Consider the following 18212-nt stretch of genomic DNA (forward strand, 5'->3'; position numbering starts at 1 on the left):
GCGGGGAGGGTATAGGGAACTTTCGGGATTGCATTTGAAATGTGAATAAAGAAAATATCTAATAAAAATAATTAAAAAAAAGAAATTAAAACAAAATAAAAGTCCTACCGTCCTTTATTCTTATGAGCTACACTTTTACTTGATCAATTGTAATCAGGCAAGTATCTCTTAAGAATTATTCTGTGATATCATATAGGGTCCTCAACTATGTTTTAAAATTTTGTTTTCATTTCTTTTACTGGTTATTTTATTTATTTACATTTCAAATGTTAACCACTTTCCCAGTTTCCCTTTCACAAGGCCCCATCCCCTCCTTCCTGTCACCTGTCTCTATATAGGTGCTCTCCCACCAGCCCACCCACCTTTGCCTCAGTGTCCTAGCTTTCTGCTATCCTGGGTCATCAAGCCTCCACAAGACCAAGGAGTTCCCCTCCCAGTGATACCAGATAATTCAGTCCTCTGCTAAATATTCAGCTGGATCTATGGGTACCATGTGTACTCTTTGGTTGGTGGTTTAGTCCCTGGAAGGTTTGGGGGGATCTGGTTGGTTGCTATTATTGTTCCTATGATGTTGTCAACCGCTTCAGTTCCTACAGTCCCTGCCTCAACTTCCTCTTTGGGGTCCATGCACTTAGTAAAATGTTTGGCTGTGTGTATCCACATCTATATTGGTCTGGCTCTGGCAGATCCTCTTAGGGGACAACTATATCGGGCTCCTGTCAGTAAGCACTTCTTGGTACTAGCAATAGTGTCTGGGTTTGGTGTCAGCAGATGGGATGGATCCCTTGACGGGGCAGTCTCTGAATGGCCTTTCCTTCAGTTTCTTCTCCACTCTTTGTCCCTGCATTTCCTTTTTACATGAGGAATTCTGGATTAATATTTCTGAGGTGGGTGAGTAGCCCCATCCCTCAACTGGGCGCCATGCCTATCCACTGGATATGGTCTCTAAGTTTCTCTCTCCCTTTTTCAGGGTATTTTGGCTAATGTTCACCCTGTTGGGTCCTGGGAACCTGTTGACCCTGGCATCTGGGACTTTGTAGTGACTACTCCTAGTTCCACCTCCCCGACTGTTAAACACTTACTTTCAAATTCCTGACCCTCTGTACTTCTTCTTCAGCTCTTCCCATATCTGAACTGGCTCCTCTTCACCTCTCCCTCCTTTTTCCCCTCCAGATTCCTCTCTCCCTCTACTTCCCAGAGATTATTTTTTCCCCTACTGAGTAGGACTGTAGCTTCCACACTTTGGAGTGATCTTCTTTCTTCTTGGTTTTCATATGGTCTGTGAGTTGTATCGTGGGTATTCTGAGGTTATTTTTGGCTGATATTCACTTATCAGTGAGTCTGCTGGTTAGATTTCATTGTGCTGGAAAGTGCTATGTAGGCTTTTTATGACAAAGCATCAACAGTCTCACCTAGCTGTGAAACTTGTAAGTTACAACAGTGGTCAGTGTGGCAAGATGTATCCTATGAGGCAATAACGACAGCAATGTTATAAAGGTAACTAACCCACTGCATAGGAGAAATCAACTGCTTACTACTCTAAGTCTGACCAAGAACCCATGGTTAGGTTTCAGGCTTCAGGAGTTAACCTATTTTTATCAGCTTGCTGACTGAACATAATGTCAAACTATCATTTAAATTTGTACTGCCATGTCCTTAGATTAGTGTAACTCTCAGACCTCATCACAGAAGGTTCTTTTTGCAGTGGACTTTAGGTAACACAGCAAATCATAGCTAGTCAAAAATGCAGAAAATAAAGTCTGTGTAGTGCTCAGCCTTAAATAGAACATATACATCAAACAATCTCTCCCTAAAGCTCAGGGACCAATTTGAAAGAGGTGGCCAGAACGATTGTTTGAATGAGAGGTTGAAGAAGATCAGATCAAAACAGTGGACCCTGGGCATCTGATGGCCAAACCCTGTGAGTATGACAGCATTACAAATTAGTTTGGTAGATTTCAGGGAATCATGGAGTTGGCTTTGTCTAGGTATCTTGAGAGGCATATTTTATAGGTTTTTCAGGTCACAGTCTGTGGCTCCTGGGACACTGTATGCCTTTCAGTTCCTGGGGAAATGAGGCACTCACTCAGGTAGTGCAACACTCAGACTGCCTGTGTTTCTCCTGTGATTTAGAAGTCAATGAAACACATAGAAGTTTGACTGGACAATAACTCTGACATGGTAATCTTTTATGACTTGTGTAGTTTGCAGGTATAATTGTATCGTTATGATTATAATTGTATTGATCCTGGTAGCCTCCATTGTATTCTGTTTCTGATAAAGAATAAGAAGTCTGATTGCTTGAATAGACTTTTCATAGCCCTCAGTTTTGCTATGATCTCTCTAACAACAACAAAAAAAAAAAAAAAAGAAAAGAAAAAGGTATTTAGGTAATCTAGTGGGAACAATACATTATCTTCTATAAATAGATAGATAGTACAAAGGACACATAAAGTTAGATCTTTATAAAATCAACTCAAGATATATCACTACTCTGCATATGGTAACTAAACTATGGAATTTCCAGAAAAAAACATGAAGGAAATATAAACTTAATGGATGCAAAGATTTCTTAGGTTGACTCTGAACACATTATTCCTAAACTGTATTTCATCATGCAGTAGTGAGTTGTTCAGTTTCCATGTGCTTGTAGACTTTCTATAGTTCATGTTTTTAATATGCAGTTTTAATTTGTGGTGGTCACATAGAAGTGTTATTTCAACCTTCTTGAATCTGTTGATACTTGTGCCCAAGTCTGCGTCAATAGAGAAAGCTCTATGAGCTGTTGAGAAGAAAGTATAATTTGGTGTCTTAGTGAAATGTTAAGTAATTGTTAAGTCCATTTGGTTTATAGTGTCTGTTAGATCCCACATTTCTCAGTTTAGCTTTTATCTGGGTGATCTGTCTACTGGTGAGAGTAGAGCATTGAATGATACCACTATCACTATGTGAAGGACAATATGTGATTTAAGTGATAGTAGTGTTTCTTTTATGAAGCTGTGTGTCCTCGGTTTTGGATGTTATCTGAATTATAACATTTCACTTAAAATAAAGAAATAACACATTTTCAATACAGGGGAATCTATAAATCTTAAAGTTTATATTTATATCAAGGAGAATATATAAACACACATAAATTAATATTTATATTGAGGATAATAGATAAACATTGAAATTTATTAGTAAATAAATGGTTCCTCCCCCCAAATATTGTAAAAATTGGTATAAATACTTATCTAAAGATACAAAACTAGATAATGAGCTCATGAAGATATGTGCAACATCATGCTTATTAAGGATTAAATTACAAGAGGTGACTTCACAATTAAGTTGGTGCACTAACAGGTATTTGTGACATTATGTAGACCTAGGGTTCCTTCACCTACTGTTTTTTGTTATTTGCTATACATTATATGCAATACATACAGCTTGAAAACAGCTTGGTAAGTGTAAAAAGACATGCAAACATTGTTTGTTAGTGATAGTTAATGCTCATTATTACTTTAATTGGATTGAGGAACACCCAAGAGCATACCTATCAGTTTTCCTATGAGGCAGGTTCCAAAAAAAAAGACTATAGTGAGGATTCTAGTCTAATGGACACCTTGATCCATTGATGAATGCAAAGTGTGAATGGGCTCATGGCCATTGATGGAACATGGGTATGGGTTTCTTGGAGAAACTAAGTCTCTTTAGGGGTGTTTCCTTAGTGACTATATCTGGTCTCAGTCTCTTCTTGCTGTTCTTGCTTTCTACTTTCTGTGACTTTTCCACAATATGTACACAATGTTGTGAGCAGCTTTTACTGGACACATGAAGTGCTTCAACGATTGGATAGATTTATATTAGCACTGACTTTGTCCTGACAAGTCAGGTTACTTCTGCCATGGTGGATCTCTATTAATTGAACTCCTTGTATTCCTTTCTCTTAGAATTTTTCTTCAATTTGTCAAAGCATCTCCTTTTGTGGTTCTCTGAGAAAGAGGCTATATGAAAAGTAAAAATTTTAAAGAATTCAGTCTGACATTGTCTCAACTAGTTTTATAATTAATACTTTGGATGGAACAGATTTTTAGATCAGAATTAATTAATTGTGATGAAATTACTCTATTTTTCCTTGAATCTGAAGCATTGATTAAGGTGAATAATGTTATTAAAATATTGTTATGAATCAATCTGCATCCACTTGCCTAAAGATCTATAGCTATTTCTGCCCCTATAGTTACAAAAGGCCCACAAAATAAATGAAGTAGTTTTGTGTAATTCTCTTTTACTCAATACACAGCATGATTAATGGACCCATTCAATATTAGAACATATGTTTGTTATTTATGATAAAAATCTTCCATTATTTTATGAGCACTCCCTGGACCCACTTCTTAAACTCTCTCAGAACCTGATTAGGGCTGGATGATTGATTTCTGGACCTCTTAGACTGGTGATCTAGTTTTTGTGCCTGTCTTTTATTTACTTCTCATGGTTTGATGACTTGCAGGCTATAGAATTCTAATTTCTGATTTCCCTTTTTTCTCAGATTGGCTTTTGATATGGTGCTCTATTGACACCTTAGTTACTGCTGCATTGCTCTGAAGAGAAGCCATGACCAAGGCAACTCTTATAAAAGAAAACATTTAATTAAGGTCTTGTTTTACAACTTCAGAGAGTTAGTCAATTATCATCTTTGTGGGGAGTATCTGCATGTGTTAGCATGCAGACAAGCATAGTCTTGGAGAAGTAGATGAGAATTGCATCCTAATCTTTAGCCACTAGGAAGAAAGAACATGGGCCTTTGAATCCTCAAAGCCCACACCCAGTGACATACTTCCTACAACAAAACCATACCTCTCAATCCTTCTAATCATTTCTAATAGTACCAGTCCTTTGTTAATAAGCCTTTAAAAATATGAACCTATGGGGACTGATATCATTCAAGTGTCTAATAGCTTTTGTGAATTTCCCCTTTTGTCAATGAATCTGAAATGAATAAAACTAGAACAGAATATGTTTTTTTGGAATTTTTTAAACAATTGTAATACTGGGGACTGCAATGGTTATTCAGTGTTAATAGCCCTTACTACTCTTCCAAAGAACTGAAGTTCCATTCTCAGTATTTAAATCATGTGACTCATAACGAACTGCAACTCTAGCTTCAATGGGATCATATTCATTTGGTCTCTTGGAGAATCTCACTCACATGCACAGACACATGAACATATTTAAATATAATTTTAAAAAGTAATTAAAAAGAAATGAATTACCTGAGCTTCTTATCCTCTGTAACCAGGCAAGACTTCCAGTGCAGGGATCCCAACCCATAAAACCTTGGGCATATAATCTGTACTGCTTGCAAAATGTGCTAAGGTAAAGGTGGTGTGAAACTTGTAGGAAGTGGCCAACCAATAACTGGCCCTTCTTGAGACCCATGCTATGAGAATGAGTTGTGCCTGACAGTGCTTGAAAAACCAGGAATCAGTGTTTATAGCCCAGAGTCCTAGGAAAGAACCAAACATGACAAGCAAAAAGAAAGTCAATGAAATGTTTCCTAGTGATATTCTGCTGTGTTTGTAGTCTAGAGCCTAACATATTTGTGATCAGAGGGACTTCATGTAGCAACTGATTGAAAAAGATACAGAGACCCACAGCCAAATTTTAGCTAGAGCTCATGGAATCTTGCAAAAGAGGGAGAAGAAGGAGGATTTTAGTAGCCAGAGGTGTGAAGGAAGCAGAAGGAAAAAAAAACCAACAAAGAAATAAAAACCAAAAACCAAACCAACCAACCAAACAAAAATCAGAATCAAGTAACCTGGTTCCATAAGGGCTTAAAAGACTGAAGCAACATTCAGGGAGCATCTGCATTTAAGTTATGCTTTCATAGCTTTGTCTTCTTTTGAGACTACTAACAATGGGAACAAAGGTTGTCTCTGATTCCTTTGCCTGCTTTTGGGAACTATTTCCTCTAAGTAGTTTGCCTTGTCAGAACTTAATACAAGGGGTGGTACATAGTCTTATTGCAACTTGATATTACATGTTTGGTTGATATCCCTGGGAGGCCTACATCTTTCTGAAGAGAAACAAGGAATAGTGGATGGACAAGGGTGAGAAGCTGTCCTATCCAGCAGGACCCAGTTATTCGTGGGTGTGAGGGGGACTGCAAACCTGAAAGAGAAATGAGCGAGAAAGAAGAGCGAGACCAAGCAAAGAGTTGTCAAGGTCTCAGTTTATTAGGCTGAAACGCCAGGTTTTAAGCACACAGCAAAGGGAAATAGGGAGGGGTTGAGGGGGAATTAACAAAGAAGTGGGCATCTGGGGACATGAAGGCCGAATTCAGACTGCAGGCAGGAGGTACTCCGAGTCCTATCTCCAGAATATAGATCCCTCCTTAACAGTCCCGGGTGTCAGGCTGGGCTCAGCACATAACTCATGTCCTTAGAAGTCTTGGGAGTCAGGAAGAGATAAGGAAGAAGGGACTATAATTCAATCTTTTAGGGTCTTAGGTGCCATGAAGGGAATAGGGAGGAGGGGGTGACCAGCTCCTTAACACAAGGCCATTTGGCTTATTAGGATGGGAAGCTGTGAAAGGCCTACTTTCTCATGCATGGTATGGTCTCCAACAAGAAGCCATGAGGAAAGGATAAGTGGGGTCTAGATATAATATATGAGAGAAATGTAAATAAAGAAGGATAAAGAGGCCATGAATTTAAAAGAGAACAAGGAGAGCAATGGGAAGGCTTGGAAGGAGGAAAGGGAAAGGAGAAAAGCAATTTTATTCTAATCTCAAAAACAAAATCTATCAATGAATAAACAAACAATAAGAAACAAAACAAAAAGAACTGAAATACTAGGACACACAGGGTCCAGTGAAAACTTCTTAGTATCTCAGTAGAGAAGAAGGGCATAGTGAAAGGCCCTCTTGATTCTCACCATTATGTAAATTAAATAAATAAATAAAGTAGTATGTCTTGGACAAATCTTATTTACAATCTTATGGTACATTGATGGATCCAAAGTTCACTGCTGTTTTTATAAAATGTAGATAGAGAAAAACAAAAACAAAACAAAACAAGTAAGAATCCAGGATATTGCCTTTCAAAAGATTGACCCAGGTTAAAAAATACCCATTTCAGAAATGCCTGGACCCAACTCAGTCTGTCTCTTAGTTTGGTGCTGTAAACTAAAGGACAGCTAATTCTCCATCTTAGTTCATACTCTCCATGTAACAGTTATACTTTTCTCTAGCTTTTTAAAGACTATATTGTGGTTTTTGTGGAAAACCCAAATGTATCAGAGGACCTCTTGCTCTTCCTGTTTATAGATTTAGAGCAGTCAGGATACTTTTCTCTAATAGTCTGAATCCCTTCATTATAAGACTATGTATATTTACTGCTGTGTAACAAACTATCACCAAGCACTATGGCTTAAACATCAAACACTTATTTTATTAAGGTTTCATGAGTCTGAAACTTGAAAGCAGAGGAACTTCCCAGGTTCAGATTTTCTCACTAGGTTGCAATAGAGAAGTAGATGATTCTGGAGACATACCAGGGAGGCCTACATCTTTCCAAAGAGAAATAAGGAATAATGGATTAGGGTTTCAACATTTAACTTGTGAAATCCAGTACTATTTGGATGCAACAATGTCAGAACAGAGGGGCCCCAAGCTTGCAGCTTGACTGACATATAGAGAGCCTGCTTCTCGTAAGTTCTATCAAAACCATATTGTGTAAAGTAGACACTGAACTTGTTTTTCTACTGAACATGGTAGTCTGTGATGACAACTTTGAACACACAAAAGAAGACAAAATCTATTGATCTAAAGAAAAACAATATACTGAGAGAACTTTATAATATTTGTGTTAGGTTAGTCATCTGAACAATATCTGGGATAGGCTTTCTTTTGTGTCATAGGCCTCAAGTTAAATCAGACATTGGCTGGCCACTCCCACAAGACTTGTACAACCACTGCCTCATCCAGCACACCATGCAGGAAGGATTGTCATAAGTCAAAGTTTTTGTGGCTGGGTTAGTGTCCTCTTTTTGTGTTGTTTCCACTTTCTCTTTTTGTAGTGTTTCTCTTTTAGTAGTCTGCACCTTCCTGAAACAAAGTCACTAGAATGTAGGACTGAAGGATCCGTGAAAGCACTGGCTCGATATCTTCACATTCAATGAGTTGAACTGGTGTTGTCTTTGTCAATGTGGTCCTGATGTCAGTTTGCAGAGAGCAATCCTTTGATCTTGCATCAGCAAGGATTATTTGTTGATCTCCACAGTACCAACAACTCAACCATATGCAACTCATTCGAACCACTGGGAGACTTGCCTGGCTTTAGGAAATGGCCAGTTCTGAGTCTGTTTCTCATACTGCTAGGAGTCCTTATTATGCTAATAGACTTGTAGACTCCAAGAAGACTCCTCACACCTTATCTCTCCTGTTCATTTCCCTGCCAGTCCCTAGTTCACCTGCAAAATCAATGCTATTTCCCCTTCCCAGGATAATCCATGCCTCTTTACCTAATCTCTCTGGGTACATATATTGTAGCTCATTTATCATTTACTTAAAGACTGATTATTTACTTAAAGGCTAATATCCACCTATTAGTGAATGCATATTGTATTACTCTTTCTGGTTCTGGATAATTCTCTGAGTATTATTTTTATCTAGTTCCATCCATTAGGCTAAAAACTGTAGGATGTTGCTTTTTAACAGGTGGGTAAAACTCAAGTTTATAAATGTACCACATTTCTTTATCAATTCTTTTGTTAAAGACATCTATGTCATTTACAGTTCCTGTCTATTATAAATAAAGCAGCTACAAATATAGGTGAGCAAGTGTCCTTGTGGTACGATGGGTATATGCCCAGGAGTGCTATAGCTGGGTCTTCAGGTAGACCAATTTCCAATATTCTGAGGAAATACTATATTGATTTTCATACTTGCTGTATAGGTTGGCACTCCAATCAGCAGTGGAAGAGTGTTCCCCTTGCTCCAACTCCTCCACAGCATGAGCTGGCACTTGTGGTTTTGATCTAAGCCATCCTACAGGTATAAGAGAGAATCTGAAAATAGTTTTGATCTGTATTTCCCTTATGGTTAGGGGTGTTGAACATTTCTTTAAGTGTTTCTAAGCCATTTCAGATTCCTCTAATGAAAATTCTCTGTTTAGATCTCTATATTATATTTAAGTTGGATTATTTGATTTCTTGATATCTAGTTTCTAGAGTGCTTTATATATTTTTGATATTTATCCTCTCTCAGATGTGGAGTTAGTAAAAACTTTTTGCACACATTAGGCTACCACCATGTCCAAAGATGCTGTTCTTTGACTTATAGAAGCCTTTCAGTTTCATAAGGTCCCATTTATTAATTGTTGATCTTTCTGCCTTTAGTATCATTGTTTTGTTCTGGAAGTTGTTTCCTGTGCCAATGTGTTAAAAGCTATTTATTCCTCCTTTCTCTTCTAACAGATTCTGTGTACCTGGTTTTATGTTGAGGTCTTTGATCCACTTGGACATTAGTTTTGTATGTGCATATATATATACATGCATGTACATGTGTGTATATATATATGCATATATTGTATACATATATACACATGCATATGTATATATGCATATACTTACATATGCACACATATATAGATATACATTTATTTATATATAATATAGAATTAATATAATATATATTAATATTTTCAATAGAGGTAGCTTGACTAGAGACTTTTTTCACTCTCTTTGTTTCCTTTGTAGACTCAATAAATCAAGCTTTCCCTTAGCACTGAAATAGCACTCCAGCTTTAGTTTCACTTCCCCCCCTCCACACCTCCTCTAGGTCCCTCAGACCATCACTTTCTAGCCTCCCTCCACCTACTCCTCACAGTGTCCCAGGCTTCACCTTAGGTAGCCACTCTATGCTCAACCAAAGGCCATGTTTGCTTCCAGAAGACCAAATTGATCCGCTCACAGAAGTTAGGTTCTCTCTGTGTTCCCCTAGCAGATACAATAGTTTCCCTTCTCAGAAGCAGACTCCTTCCCTGTCCATGCCTCCTATGGATTCTACAGACTATCACCCTCCCCCACCCTCCCAGAAATCAGCATCTATATAATAATTACCCCAAACCTAGATGCCTACTTGAGGGCATAAAATGCACAGTAACAACCAGAATAACTACAGATGTTTACACACACACACACACACACACACACTGGATACATATGTGTACATACTGATATATAAACATATGTGGGACCATGAAAGGGAGCCTGCTTTTTGGTCGAGCTAGGCTCAAAACCAAGAGACCCAATAGCTTAATCTGCAAGGGACAGAAGGCCTGTTTGCCATGCTCCCAAACATAGGCTCCTGACATAAGGACCCATAAGGCTCCATAATTTTGTGATCATCAGTCACATAGGGTGTCTGAACTCCACCCCCCACAGTTACCTGGCAACAGCCAGGTATACTCCTCCCCACAGTTACCTGACAACAACAGGTAGCCCAGCCCACTCCTCTCTCTCTTGTCTCTTCTCTTTCTTAAGCTCTTGTTCTTATTCTTACCTTTCACCCTCCTTCTTCCCCACTCTTCTCCCCTCTCTCCACATGGCCATGGCCATGGCTGCCCTCTGCTTCTCTACACTTCTCCCTCTCTCTGCCTTTCTACAATAAACACCTTAAAACCATGGACCTTCTCTTCTCATCAGGATCTGTTGGGCTGAAGCAATGGAGCAGGTTTCCCTCTAATGAGCCATGCATCTAACCTCCTGCAGGGAGGCCTTCCTGTGCTCCAACCACAGCCACCAGCCAACATAAGCAGCCCACCTAGCTAGCAGCCTGAGTTAACCAGATTCTCTCTTTGGCAAGGTAACCTGCTAGAGCTCTCCCCCTACCCTCCCTTTGGCCCCCAGGCCAGAGTCTGCCTGGGGGTCTGTTCTTCCTCAGCTCTTCCTCGATATATAGTGATCTGGGATGTCCGAGATTGAGTACCTGTCGTCCCTGGCCCCATGTGGCCCAGGGACCCCAAAACTGTCTCTTCCACAGTACCCAGTGGTCTGTGGTGCCCAAGAGTCTGAGCAAAGACTACGAAGACTACGCTTCCCCTCACAGTGGGGTTCTGTGGCCTCAAATACCCATCCTGTGGCAGTTCCATGGGGTCCCGTGGCAATCTCCCAAAGCTCTAAAGCGGGTCTCTCTCAACCTTTTATTTCCCCACGCCAGGTGCCCTGCACATATATTTACATATTTATATACATAAATGTATGTATGTATATGCATACATGCATATATGCATGTGTTTATACATAAACTTATCTACATGTATTATATATGCATATACATACATACATACATCAATAAATATGTAGAGATATGCATACATATACACTTATATACATAACAACTAAAAGAGGTTGTTGAATATCCCGGAACTGTAACTCCAGGTGATCTCTTTGATTGGGTTCTGGAACTCAAGCTTGGGTCTGCTGTAAAAGCAAGACAGCCTCTTCAGTGCTGAGTCATTGCTCTAGCGCATCTCCCTTTTGTGTTGTTTATTTTCTTGTTCATTTGTTTTTGCTGTTGTTTTCTAACTTTATCAATCATTTTCAGCGGCACTAAAGGAATATACCTGGAGAGTTTCAGCATAATAAGAGCAAGTTTTACATTTTTTTACTGTCCTAGAATAGTGTCCCCTTTGCATATCTCACCTCACCTAATTTAAATGATAAACAGACCCAGTTTACAAGAGTGGAAAAAAGATAGCTTTATTTATACACGTATGTTTGATTTTGAGGCTGCTCTGCAAACTCTCACCAGGGAGGTATTTGACTTTAGAAAACTATCTTATGTCTCCATTTATAAAATTTGAGTGAATTTTGGAGGAAAATCAATTTCAAAATGTGTTTTCTTGGTTAAATGTGGCTCCACTCCAGAGGTTACAAAAGCTTTGTGTTGGTTGATATTGTGATGATGAAAATTATATTTAATAGTTTAACATTATTGTGCTTAAGTGAACTCTAAACCAAAAATGCCTATAATCTGTAAGCCCCACTTGCCCAAAGGCAGTTAACTTCCTGGAATGCTAGGGGAGGGCTATTTTTGTAATTGCCTGATCTTGTACTGTAGTGAAATTGTTGTTCATGTAAGGCAACAAACCACGTGTTTTCACATCAACAAATAGGTTGCTTGTCCTTGACTGCATGTAGGTGAGATGTGTGCCTGATTACAGGCAGGGAGAAAGTAGGCCAGGATGAGTGCTTGCTCCTGATTACACAAAGGCAGGAAGTACATTGTCTTACGAGTTTTGCCTTTATAAATCTGTGACTAATGTCATTCGGTGCTGCATCTTGAGAGTGCTCTCAGATGCAGTCCTGGTGCCTAGAGTATCAGGCTCCAATATCTAAATAAAGCCTCTTCTTTGTAAACATTTATTCATGGTCAGACTAAATGGTGCATCTCTGAATAACCCCCCCACCACCACCACCACCACACACACATGCATAACAATATTAGGTTCAGATGAAAGCAGCTGGGCTTTGGTAGTCACAAGTTTTCTGGTTACCTACCAAAGACGTTGACATGTAGGTCCAATATACATGCTTTATAAATTAGCCAAAGAGTGGAATGATATGGAGGCCTAAGGCCTTTCTAAAACTGATCTCATTATACTTGTACTATAAACAGCAAGTGCACATTAGTAAATTATAACATTGCCAAGTAAACAATTTTAGATGTTTAAGTGAAGCCCTATGTTCTATACAATTGCCTTGCTCTGCTTTAAGAACACTGGACTGTATACCTCTGCTAATCACATCAGAGGAAAGGGAAAGGGCTTCACCTCCGATGGGTTGGACTTGGGTTGAAGTTTACTCATCAAGTGCAGGAACAGATAAAGAGTTCTGGAAGAGAATGTGAAAATCATAGAAACTGAGGTCAGAGACATCTGTCTGTATTTTTGTGTCTTAATTTTCCTGCTATGTTATATTGAACAAAATACTAAACAATGTAGATCTCAATTTCTCTACTGCAAAGTTGAGTCAATGATAACTGGTTTGTAGTAACAACATGTAGCATATGTTGTACTTATGTCTGTAAAGCATTTGGCATAGTGTCTGGTACACATTTGGTGGACTCAGAATGAAGAAATACAACCACATGGACATTATGTATTAGGACTATGTGATAAGATTTTTTCATCTTGACTTTTTGTAAATGTATATTTCATATTTGATATTATCATTTTTTGAAACCAGCTTTTCCTGCTGAGATTTCATTATATATGTAAATCTGAGTCATGTTTATCTACCTCCCAACTCGATTAGTGCTTTGCCTAGTCGCTAATTACTGAATTAGCAAAAACAGCTGGTTTAAATCAAATCATTGATGGGAGTCAAGGTAAGGAATAGCAATGCCAGAGAAGCATTGATCTGAACAGCAGACAAGCATGCCATGTTTAACCTTCAAGGTCAAATCACACTGCTAGAAAATCTACCATGGATGCTGAGAGGCCATGGATGCTGAGAGGAGGAGAAAATCAAATAACCCATTTGCTTCGTGAAAAAAAAAATAGATAAGCATTATCAGGCAATGACCCTCTTCAAATGAATTGTGTAGCACAATTTAGAGTCTATGGAGCCAAAAGCTCAAGGTCCATTATAGGTGGATAGTTACTCTTAAAAAAATCAGCTTCCCTGATCACTCAGTCTTGTCCCTGTTGAGATGACTCTTGAGACTCTTTTCTCTAGGGAAGTTAGTATAATTGCATGGCTTGTCATTTTATGGTTTTGAAGGAAAAATGCTTTTTTTTCCAGTTCATAAATATATAGGAGAAAGGTTGATAGACAATTAATTCTTAAGTGACCTGAGATCAGATTTAATCCTTAATGCCTTCCCTCAAGGATTTTATTTCTTCTCTCTTCTAACTTCAGATGTCCTTGAGACTACAAATGATGTCAACCATATTACATTTATGAGGGTGCTGATAAAGTAGTTCTCAAAAAGGGTCTGTAAAAAAAGAAAAGTTTGACTCTACACAAGAGAGAGAATCCCATTACACTTAGAACTTGAGCTGGGGCCCTGATTTTCTTGTCTTAAGACAGTTGGGAAATAAATGATACCACTGGCATTTTGAGTAGAAATAATACCATCAACTCTCCTCAATCTTAAACCATAGGCCTTTTATAGAAGCTATATCATGGATTTCTGGGATCCTGTTTGCTGGCTATATGTCATGGAACTTGTTAGCTTTTGCATTCACACAGACAATTTTCCTGTAACAAATTTATTACCCTGGAGAATACCAACACAGTAGGTCTCCCAGGATTATCTACATAAATCCTGATAAAAAAAACACTAAGAATACCTTTGCTTTGTCTCCTTTCCTTCAGTCATGATAAGGTATAGAGTCCCTATAGCCACGATGTGAAATAGTTGTTACTGCCAATGAGAGACTGGGAACTCTAGGGATTAAGTGACTTCTCAGAATTATGAAACTGTTAAGCTAGAGTATAGATTCAAATTTCTGTTGAGGGGTTTTATTTGGCTACATGTAATATTAACTCTTAGGGAGTCTCTCTTACTAACTCTACTCACCATATCTTGCTTTAAAAGAATCTAACCTGTAATTACTTTTGAGAAGTTTTAGCATAAAGAGATTACTCCTTCTCAGCTTTACCTAACTTCTCTCAATATTGCTGAAGTTTGTAAATAATGCCAATGTAGTGGATACAAGAATATTCTGTTTGCATCCTCCCTGGAGAAAAAGGACTTACTCATAGTGTTGTGAGGATGGAGACTGATGTCATTGTGCTCACTGCCGTATTTTTTGAGAATTGATAGAAGAGATTAACTACCAAAGATAGTTATTCTTCTCAGGGCAACCTAAAGGTACAACAGGTCCACAAGGAGCTCACTCCTTCATTCAGGACTGCACAGAGATATCAGCATGGTTTTAGGCTTCAGAGTGTAATAACCTAAGACTTGCCTTAAAACTTGACTGTAGCCCAATAGCTTTCTCATTCCAGCTGGCTCCTTCTCCTTCTACAGATGTGAATGCCAAGACCATATCTGAGGAACTCTTCTGCCCTTTCATCTCTGCCACTGAGCCTGTTTTCTGGGGATTCCAATTTTCAAGAGTCATGATGATAATGAGCCGCTTGAGTGTGATAAGCTGTAATTGCATTGTTTCTTAGTTTGGGTTCTGTGTAGTGCAGAGCAATATACTATAGTGGAATGAGACTGTTGAAGGAATGAAAATAGAGGGGAAGTGCAGGGGAGAGTCTGCAGAGGAAACTCTGAAGCCACTGCTAAGAGGCAGAGTGCTTGAAAAGGCAGTCGTGTTTTCACATATTCACAATTTACTTTTAGTGTAGGGTGCTGCTCATGTTTTAATGCCATCAGTGGGAAAGTTCAGGTGGGAGAATTGCTAAGAATTTTAGGACATCTTGGAATACATAGTAAGTTCTAGGCCAGCCTTTGATATGGAGTACAAACCTGCCTCAAAGGAAAAAAATCTTTATATTAGATAAAATATTTAATTTCCTAAATATTTTTTTAGTTAGAGATCTACGTACAGCAAAAAGAGATAGAGGCTTAGGAGCAAAACACTTCACCAGAGCCAGATATCAGTTTTGCTGGTCATATGCAGTTGAGCTCTGAGTCCCTTCTTTATGTTAAGAACATAGAAGGCAAGACCAGATTCAGTTACTGTTTCATCTTCTGTCATAGATTTTGACTACTGCTTTTGCAACCGTGTTTCCCCAATTGACATATGAGTCAGATGAAGATGAAAGAAATAATTCTAGAGAAAACATCTTTTACCTTGTGATCTGGGTATCAAGACAAACAATATGTTCTATTTTACCATTCAAAATGACATACCAAATTAAGATTGCAAAAGAGATCATTTGTTTTGGTTTGTTTGCTTCATATCTTTTTATTTTTTATTTTGTATATTACTATTTCCTGACCAAGAAAACAATAAGTAAAGAATAAATAAACAAGAAGAAAGGAAAACAAAATATTTAAAATCAAAGTGCCATATTTGGAATATGTGTTAATGTAAATTCTGAGTATAATAAATATGCACACATGTGTGTCAGAATGTCAGTATTATAGCTTTTGTAAGCACCCAAGACCTTAGAGAATGCTACATGCAGCCAAAGATGAAGGAAACAGAATTTTCTTCGAAACTCACTGCTCTGGATAAGACAGATGACTTCTTCACTGCAGCAAAGGGTCTTAATTGTTCTTCACGGTTGTTGTGGATTGATCAAAGCTAATTTGGAAACTTAAAACAACATTAGTGAAAAGTAAATGTTTAAATTGGGCCGTGAGAGATGAGAAGTCATTTAGGTGAAGAAGAAGACTAGGGTGGGAAAACAGTAGCAGCAGATATCCACTGAGGAATCTGGGCCATACTGCCATGCCATTTATACAGTTTCATGCAGAAGATACCACTCTGTTTCTGAAAAGCACATTCCCCAGCTTACTCGACTTAAAATTTTCAGCCATATGATGAGACTCAGATACACATCCCATAGCAACCATGTTTCAAATTGTGTATTTTGATCTCCTCCTGGGCTCATAAGAAGTATACTCCACTGATGTTAGGCATTAGCAGTGAGCTACAGCTGCCTGTCAGCCAGGCAATCACCAGGGATATAACCTATATTCTATACTGTTGAGTGGCTAAGCTAGTTTGTTTGATGATTTAACTGTATTAATTCATTACTAAGTGATGACACTTTTTATTTAAAAGGAGTTTGTTGAAATTTTAGTCAATTGTATGTTAAGTAGCTTTTGTATTCTTCTACTTAACATCCCACACAGTCCTAGCATCTTCAGACTGTGTTCCAGTGCTATGGTGTAGAAAAGGATATATATATTAGGTCTGATGCAGAAAACGGATCATAGAATCTTTTGAGAGTTCTGATTTACTGTTCTTTGTTTTATGTTTCCCTAACACAACTCAAGTCTGCTTTGTGACAGTGGCAGAAAAAAAAATCACAGCAGCAGTTTTCAAAGGCAGAGACAAATCAAATCCCCATGACATCCATAACTGAAGACAGCTACCTACTTTTATTCTCTATATTTTTAACACTAAAGCTTGATGATTTTGTAATGCAAATACAGTTAACAATGATAGAATTTGAACATGCCTGGCCATTTACTCTTAATGTCTTCATTAACCTCCATGATGGTGGAACTGGGGGACTGAAATATTCTCAGTGCTTCAGTATGTAAATCCTTTCTGTCATACTCCTGACAAGCATATGTGTGCAAGATGACATACTGGAGCACCCATTTATTTCTGTGAAGGAACCCATAACTTTACAGAGGCAATCCAATAATCAAAGGTTCTTTTTTTTCTCATCCTCATTGTCCATTTACCATGTAACTTCCTGTGGCCATATATTACCAAGCATGACATGCCAAACCTATACAAGAGTTGTCTCCAGCCATAAATTCTCAGGCCAAAGAGTTCATGGGAATGATAAAGTTTTACTTGCTAGTGTCGGGACTATTTACTTGCCTTTGGCTTGTTTCATTTTTTTTTCTATATATTTTCCCTGCAAACTAGGAGTCCATCTGACATAGAAACTTGCATATACAATTGTCATCCATAAAGGCTCTCTGGAATGTCTTCAATGTAAGCTGAAAGTACTCAAGCTTAACTGATCCTTCCCTTCCACGAGGTGTTTTATTCTTTCTACACTGTGTCCATTCACAGGATGTACAGTTAGCTTCTTGATAACTGGTCTACAAATTTGCCCTTTATCACTCATTGATATGTGTTTTTCCTTTAATGAACACAAAGCAATAGGTTTGGAGGTTTTACTAAAGATGGAAAATCACATTTGCATGTTAGAGGTTCTGAATTTCTAGTATGTTTAGAGACCATAATTTGAACAACAAAGTCTAAAATTTATCCTTGCTTCTTAGTTGTTCATATATCTAGGTAGTTTGCTAGAGGAAACACATGCTATGGATTCAGAAAACTCTGAGTTTAAATCACAGGTCAAATCTACAATAGTATTAGGCTCACAGACAATCCATTTAACCTCTCTTCTGTTATCACTGACTCTTGAAATGAAGGTGTCTCATCCCATAAGGGTTTTAAAGTATATAGAGTGGGTAAAATGCATGGCTCAGCATCTGATACACTGTCAAGACTCAAGAGAGCTACTGTCTGTCCTGGTTCAAATCAGAAACCTAATAACAATAAATC

Source organism: Mus caroli, chromosome 14 (genome assembly GCF_900094665.2).
Source record: "Mus caroli chromosome 14, CAROLI_EIJ_v1.1, whole genome shotgun sequence".
Classification (NCBI taxonomy): Eukaryota; Metazoa; Chordata; class Mammalia; order Rodentia; family Muridae; genus Mus; species Mus caroli.